This window comes from Raphanus sativus, chromosome 8, assembly GCF_000801105.2.
Source record: "Raphanus sativus cultivar WK10039 chromosome 8, ASM80110v3, whole genome shotgun sequence".
NCBI lineage: Eukaryota > Viridiplantae > Streptophyta > Magnoliopsida > Brassicales > Brassicaceae > Raphanus > Raphanus sativus.
This window is the reverse complement of record NC_079518.1, coordinates 20,853,933-20,862,422: the sequence shown is the minus strand read 5'-3', so window position 1 is coordinate 20,862,422 and position 8,490 is coordinate 20,853,933.

The window sequence follows — 8,490 nt, the reverse complement described above, 5'->3', positions numbered from 1 at the left end:
GGTGCCCCCGGGGGTATTCTTGAGATCAGGCTCTAGGAGTCTGAATTTCGAGGAATATCTTCCATCATTTGGATTGTGTTCCCGGAGGTTGTGCTTTTTAGAGCTGCATATTCTGGTTTTGGGAAACCAAAATGTTGTGACAACCTGGGTAGCTACCGTTTCAGGGCAGGTACCTCGAGTTGCGCTGTTAGTTTTGCTCTCTTTCTCAGCTTTAGTAGCTATGTCGATGCTTGGTTTCTCGATTCCTTCTACGGGTATAATCCGTTTTTACGAGGGGGTCTGACGTGGAGGCTAAAGCAGCCAACGCATCTACTGAGGAGTTCTCTCCTCGTGGGATTCTCGTTAGCTCGAATTTGTCGAACTGCCTAGTGAGGTTCTGGACGACTTCGAGATATGCCCCCATTCTTTCGTCCCTCGTTTCATACTCTCCGTGAAACTGGCTAGCTACTAGCTGCGAATCACTATAAGCGTTTAGCTCTCGGATTCCGAGGCTTAGGGCGAGCTTCAACCCTGCGATTAGTGCTTCATATTCAGCTTCGTTGTTTGAGGCGCTGAATCCGAGCCTATATGACTGCTCAATGGTTTCTCCTGCTGAAGAAGTTAGCCTTAGACCGATACCGGAGCCCTGTTTTGATGAGGCTCCGTCGACGTATAGGCTCCACTTCGGAGATTCCATTTCGGAGTCTAACTGCTCGGATGTTAGCTCAATGATAAAGTCGGCAAGGACCTGAGCTTTCGCTGCTGCTCGAGGTCTATACTCAATATCATATTCGCTGAGCTCTATGGCCCATTTAGCCAATCGCCCTGACTGGTTGGGGCTGTGCAAGATCATTCGTAATGGTTGTGAGGTCATTACAACGATCGAGTGCGATTGGAAGTAAGGTCGCAATTTTCTGGCAGCTGTTACGACTGCTAGAACTAGTTTTTCCATTGCAGGGTACCTGGTTTCGGCGTCTATCAAACTTTTACTGGTGTAATAGACAGGTCTTTGTTCGTTTTGTTCCTCTCGTACTAGAACGCCGCTGACTGCAGCAGTTGATACAGCGAGTATAGGTACAATGGCTCTCCTACTACTGGTTTAGATAGGATCGGAGGTTCGGAGAGATAGGCTTTCAATTGCTTGAAGGCTTCCTCACATTTCTCGTCCCATAAGAACTTCTTATTATTTCTTAGAAGCTTGTAAAAATGGGAGACATTTATCGGTGGACTTGGATATGAATCGATTCAACGCCGCGATTCGTCCAGTCAATCTATGTACCTCTCTGGTCGTCTTAGGTGACGGCATTTCTAGGAAGGTTGCTATCTGCTGCGGGTTGGCTTCAATGCCTCATTCGGTTACGAGATAGCCTAGGAACTCGCCTGAGGGTACCCCGAAAGTACATTTAGTGGGATTGAGCTTCATATCGTACTTGTTCAGGATATCGAAGCATTCCCTTAAGTGGGAGATATGATCTTCTCCAGCTGAGGATTTGACTAGCATGTCGTCGATATAGACCTCCATGGTTTTTCCAAGTTGTCCAGCAAACATCTTATTTACTAGCCTCTGATAGGTAGCTCCTGCGTTCTTTAATCCGAATGGCATAACCTTATAACAATAGGTTCCTCGTTCGGTTATGAATGCAGTTTTCTCCTGGTCCTCAGGATCCATCATGATTTGGTTGTATCCTGAGAAGGCATCCATGAAGGATAGGAGTCGATGGCCAGCTGTTGCTTCAACCAGGCGGTCGATGTGAGGTAACGGGAAGCTGTCTTTAGGACAAGCTTTGTTTAGGTCTGTGAAGTCTACACAGATTCTCCATTTCCCATTTTTCTTCTTTACCACTACCGGGTTAGCTAACCAGTCGGGATAATGTACCTCTCGAATGGACCCAGCTTTCGTAAGTCGGTCAACTTCGTCGTTAACAGCTTGAGCCTTTTCGAGGCCTAGCTTACGACGCTTCTGTTTGATCGGTTTGAAAGTAGGGTCAACTTTTAGCTTATGGGTGGTGACGTTCGGATCTATTCCTTTCATGTCACTGGTGGACCATGCAAAGGTTTTGACATTGCTTTTCAAAAAATCAATGAGCTCCTTTTTGTCTCAGGAGGTAGCTCGGACCCGATGCTCACCTGTCTTTCAGGATCTGAGTCGTCGATGCAAACTTTTTCGGTTAGGTTCCTGGGGGGACCTCGAATATTTTGTTGCATTTCGCGACCCTCCTGGATCTGTAATTGCTATTGGGGGGACTTTTTGAGGATTTTGAATCCTCCCAAATAGCAGATCCTGGATATCTTCTGGCTACCATGTACGGTAGCTATCCCCTCGGGTGTTGGGAATTTTATGCACTGATGGTACGTTGAGGCTACTGCCTTCATTTTGTGAATCCAGGGTCTTCCCAAAATCGCGTGGAACGGGGAAGGTCTATCGATGACTACTAAGTTGGTCATTTTCATTATTCCGCCAGCTATGACTGGGAGCTTGATAGTTCCCAATGAGGTAGCTGTTTCTCCGGAGAAGCCTACGAGGTTAGCTTTTTGGCCAATAATTTCGTAGTCGTCTATTTCCATCCCTTTTAGGGTGTTATAGAAAATGAGGTTGACAGAGCTTCCTGTGTCTATCATGAGCTTAGGAACCTCGTATCCTGCGATGTTCAGAGCGACAATCAACGCATCACATCAGTCAAGTTTGAGGTCTCGTCCTCTTGAAGATCGTCTTGTGCTTTCCCAGAAAGATCTTAGTATTGGACTCAGGTTAGGAGGCTTAGGTCCAGTGTTAGACACACAGCCTTCCGCACGTGATTCTTAATGGAATTGACGGAGTCTTGACATATGTCTGATCCTCAAGGATAGTCCACCCTCGAGCCGGGGCTCGATTGAGGGGACGGTTTGCTCAAGAGAGCTTCGACTTGTAAACTTTTTCCTTGGGGAATTTCCCAAGAATCATGTCGACTCTTTTCTGGAGCTGGAGGTGGCGAATCGGTCTCTCTTCTCTCGGGTGACCTCTCGCGTTTCAGGGAAGTGTCCCTGGAACCTCTTTTCTGATAAGGTGGTGGCTTTTTAAGGTCCACACCCTTTATTTCTCCAGCTGCGAATTTAGCTGCCAGCTGGCGTTGGAGGTCCCAACATTCCTCGGTTGAGTGTCCTTCGCGATCGTGATAAGAGCAACGTTTGCCTTTATCGAAGCCTTTTGACCAGGGAGTTTTGTTTGCTGCTGCGACAGGTTTCTCTTCCTTGTCTTCCTCGATTGCGTAGGAATGTTCTCCCTGAGTCTGATTATTTCGAGGGTTACCCTTTTTATGAGGTCCCTTAGTCTCAGAGGATTCACCTTTCGAATGATTCTGAGGTTTCTTGTGGAGTTTATCCAGTGCAGCTGTCTCCTCCTCCAAAGTAATGTATTTGGTGGCTCTATGAAGAGCGTCATCTTTAGTTGGAGGAGTATTGAGTGTTAGCTCTGACCAGAATTTCGATCTATAGAACAGACCTCTCCTAAGGGCCTCGATGGCGACTAGGTCGTTAGGATTCGAGAGCTTAGTTCTTATTGCCCTGAATTTCTCAATGTAGACTCGTAATGAGTCTCCCATTCCTTGACTGACCTTCCAAAGGTCGGCCTCAGAGGCTTGCTTCAGGATATGGGTTGAGTATTGCTTCATGAAGGCGTTAGTTAATTGATCGAAATTGTCTATCGAGGCTGGCTCGAGACCGGAGAACCACTCAAGGGCTGTTCCGACCAAATTTTCGGCGAATGTCCTGCAGTAACCTGCTTCACACTCTTCCTGTGTGAAATGGGCTTTAACGATTGCCAATCGGAAAGCTCTCAAATAGGCTTTCGGGTCGGAGGTCCCATCATACTCAGGAATTCTGATTTTTCGGGTATCTCTTATGTGAGAGCTAGCGATTCTGTCCGTGAATGGAGTTCCACGGGTTTCCTCGATCAAGCTATCGATTTCGGGAGCTGAGCTCGTAGCTTTATGGACTTGAGCTCCCAATTTCTGGAGAGCCGCGTGAGTTCGCTCCATATATCTACGGATAGTTTCAGGTCCTTCAAACGGAAGGACGTTTGGATCGTTTGCAGTTACCCGACGGGAGGTTCCTGACGGAATCGGGTTGGCTCATCCTCCCATGCGGTTGGTGGGCTAAGTCGCTCACCATTTCTTGGGTTATCGGAATCTATCCTTTGATAACCGTCCCCATTCGGGATCGAGCTTCTGGTTTGGTAAACCGAAGCTGACGCTCTGCCCCCAGATGCGAAGGATATTCCTGCTCCGGACCTGGGATCAGGCGGCGGAGGAGGTAAGCGAGTACTCCTGTCAGTAACCTGACCAGGTGTGAAACTAGTTGTCGCTATGTTACTTCCCATAGCACTGGCGTTAGGTGGATTAAACACGGGAGCTGTTCCGGTATGAGGTGTTTGGAAAGCAGATCCGCGTCCTTCCGGGGTAGTGCTATCAGGGGAAAAGTTTAAACGTGCTCGGGGAAATGAGGAATCGGTTAATCGATCATGAAAAATGACCCCCGGAGCTTGACGTTGCGGTGGTTGGGTTGTTGCGTTTAGAGATCTAGTTATCTCTTCGAATCGTTGCTGACGTACAGTCAGCTGATGCATCGTGCGCTCACTTTCCTGAGCTCTGTCTACTAATTGTATCATCATCTGGCGGATCTAAGAGAGCTGAGCCTCCGTTTGATTCGGAATGGCTTGCTGCTGAGGATTCTCGGTGATCGGGAGCCCGGAAGTGTTTCCACCCGATGATCTCGGGTTAGTACCTCCGGCTGTAGTTTGGCTCGTTTGAGCACCAGCCGTAAGCTGTTGGCCAGATCGGTGGTCGCTACGTTGAGGCTCTGTGATTACGAGACTAGAGCCTCCGTCGTTCAGTGAGCCATCGCTCTGAATCGGGAGGTTAAGGTCAGACGGGTTTGTTGTCTGATCGGTAGGGTTCATCCTTAAGTTAGAGTAAGGGATTCGATTGTTTCGTCCCCACAGTCGGCGCCAATTGTGAGGGGTAAAACTCACACCTAGATTTTAGATCAGGTTTATATTTAGGAAAGGTTTGGGAAAGATTATCGCGGGCTGAATCCCGTAAGAACTTGTTGAATGAACTTCGATTTGTATTGATATAATAGAAATGGATGGTTACAAAAGATGATCTTTGATGAATACAAAGATTACAAGGGAATTACAATGAGAACGTTTTGATGAATATGAGTAAAATATCAGTTGGGTCGGATCCCTTTCTTAGTCTTTGACCCTCTCTTTTTATAGCCTTGGACTTCTTTAAGTTGTCTCCAACTGACCTCCGAGATTTTCTCCACTTGAGATGGAATCCGCAACAGCTTCCCCTTGACCGGGTCCTGCGCTTCTTCTTATTATGACGTGAGCTTCCTCTTCGTCGTGACCTCCTTGGTTAGGATCCTTAGCTTTCAGCCTTCGGCTTCTACTTAGCTCTCTTTAGACTTAGAACTCGTGATGGGCTTATCGCGGCCCATCGTCATCTTTTACTATTGAATGATCAGCTACCGGGCCATATTCGGGCCCAACAGGTACCATGTATTTGATCATGTTTGCTTTTCATGTTTAAGAGTCTCATGCATTGCATTTTTATTCATATTCATCAAAAAAAAAAAAAAACAAAAAGGAAATCATTTAGATTGCATTCACTTGCACCTTTTAGGAGAGTCTAGAGCATATAGGTTGCATTTCACTTGCATTGGGAGCAATGATTTAAAATGCCTTGAAAAGAACACCAATTCGTGTTTGAATTGATAATGCACCTCTTGAAAAGCCTTGTATGTTTCGAGCCTTGAAAACTCTTTCCTGAAACTTGTTTATTGCTAGAGCTCAGTCTTTGAATGCCAACTACAATCTTATTTGAAACTGAATGAACTTAATGCCTCTTGCTTATGGTCTTTTGTGTGCTGAATCATGGCTATACACATTTGAGATGTCACATCCTCTCTGCCTATCTTTTTGACAATCTCAAATGGTAGACCACTCCCCAAAACCCCTACCTCCTTTTAAGCCTTCATTGAATTGATGAGTGAGGCCTTTTTCGGAAAGCCTTACATGTGCATAATGTTGAGAGTATCGGGAACGACAATGCTTGATCTTCATTCTTGCTAGACTAGATACTCTATTGTCTAGCCATAGGATTGGGGGTGAGTGTTGTGAAGTTTGGCTTGGGAAGTTGAAAGTTGAAAGAAAATGATTGAACTCTTGTGCTTAATTGTTTCATTGGGAATTGTTTAAAAACCTCTAGCTTGAGTTGTGAAAGTCTTGGCCCCCAAAGTAAAAAAAAAAGAGAAAGAAAGAAAAAAAAAAATATAAAAAAAAAAGAAATAAAGAAAGGGGGCTAGCAAAGTGTAAATGAGCTAAGAGGTTGTGTTCTTAAAAGTTTAAGATGTGAGTGGGGTTTAACTTTGGGAATAATTGTGTCACTTGTATGTTTGAAAAAGGGTAGAACAGTGGAGATTGAGCATTGTATGCATGAGTTGATCCCTTTCTTAGATATATTATGTGCAATGTCAAGGTTACTTGTTTTGAGAGTGAACCACCTTGAAGATAATAAGTTTTGAACCCCTTGATCACTAAAACAAAAACCCTTCCCTTACCCAAATGACTTGGACCAATTGACCATTTGCAAGAATTCACTTGATGATGTGCTTAATGAACGTGAGAGTTGGCTGATTTGATTGTGTGATTGCTTGACAATGAGTGTAGGGATTTAAAAGAGTAAGGATAGGCCTAGAGAAACTAGAGTGCAATAAGAGAGTGTGCTATTTTTGGACTTTGAGTAAAATCTAGTCCTATGTGTGTTTCTTTTGGCTATGAGCTCCCACCATCACATCCTCTTTCTCGATGAGTTCTAGAAAGTTCACTTGTGGACAAGTAAAAGAACAAGTTTGGGGGAGTTGATGTCTTGCATAATTGCATTGTTTCACACATTCCTTTTCATGCATTTTCATCATGTAGGTTAGATTCTAGCCATGTTTAGGTTGCATTTTGCATACATGAGTCCTTATCAGGTATTGGAGCATCTTATGGAGCTTTTGGAGACATTGGGATGCATTTGGAGCTCAAAAGATATGAAAAGGAGGTTGATTGGTCGAGAAGAGCCTGGAGCGACCTGCAGAGGTCGCTGTGAGACCTCGCTCCAGCTGGAGCGACCTTGACGACCAAAGCTAGAGCGACCACTCCAAGTCGCTCGGCTTTACACGGCTCGAAGACGAAGAAAATGCTCCGGAGCGACCCCTCGCAGCGACCATCCGAGGTCGCTCCCAAGGCCAGAGCGACGTGTTGGAGCGACCTGCGGAGGTCGCTGCGTGTTTCCTATTTTCGATTTCTTTTTAATTCAAGGACCTATTTGCAATTACTTATGTCGTTTTGGCACTCTGAAAAAACCTAAGTTTAAGACTGATTGTAGCCACTTTTGGGCAGTTTATCTGTTGTGGAAGAGAAAAACACAAAATACTCTTGGAAAGTTCATCTTTTGGATTCATTGTTCTCTTGTTATTGATTTCTTATTGATTTCCTGTGTTCATCTACATGTTTAATCTGAAATCCAGTATGGGTTTAAGGTTTAACATGAAGATTAGTGAGTAGTTCTCTTTTGAATTCATGGGTTAGGGAGACTAGGGTGATTAGGTTAGATCAAAGATGTTTTTAGTGTAGATCAATCTCAAGCCTTGCTAGTAGAGTGTTCTTACAGCCTCTTTCGTTCTGATCATTCGAAAGTTGTTCTCTAGACATTTCCCACCCAAAAGGTGTTTTGTTGAAATGTCCGAGACAACTCTGCTAGGCTCTTAATGCATCTTGCCAAAGACATTTGTTGTTAAGAGTGTTAGGATAGCTAATAAACCTGTTCTTATTGATTGCTTTCATATCATTCAGCCAAAGAGATTTGATGTTGAGATGTGTTAGCAAATGAGCATTCATCTAGATATAGAGCTTGCTTAGGATCGTGTTTAGGCTTAAGGTCATTTGTTTGATTCATCATTTGTCATCTTTGTCTGATACTTGATCACCCGAAATCATATTCCCATGCCCATGAGTTCTCTTTTATCATATTTAAGAAAGTCATTCATCTACTGCGTTTTAGTTCTATCTTGTCATCATAGTTAGTTATTGTTTCTGAAATCATTTTAAATCATTGGTTGCATTTAGATTAAGTAAGTGCTTGCATTCTTAGTGCTTGAAATCCCTCAGAACTGGTTCGACATATTACTTCCATTTTACTATCATTTGACTTAGGAGCCTCAAAACTCCTAACATCATGAACTCATATTTTCTTAGGGAGCTTTCTTTCTCTACATGATATTACTTTGATTCTTTGAAATTATGTAATCAATAGAAAGATGATTTAACTTTCTTGTTCTTTTATTATTATCGGAGGATCTTCGGTCAAAGTTCATATCCCTTAAATCCATAATATATACTATTAGTTTTGTCATAAGCAGAGTCGCTAGGATTGTTTATCTCTAAGATCTTTCATAAGAACAATAAAATATGGGAGTTTCAAAAAA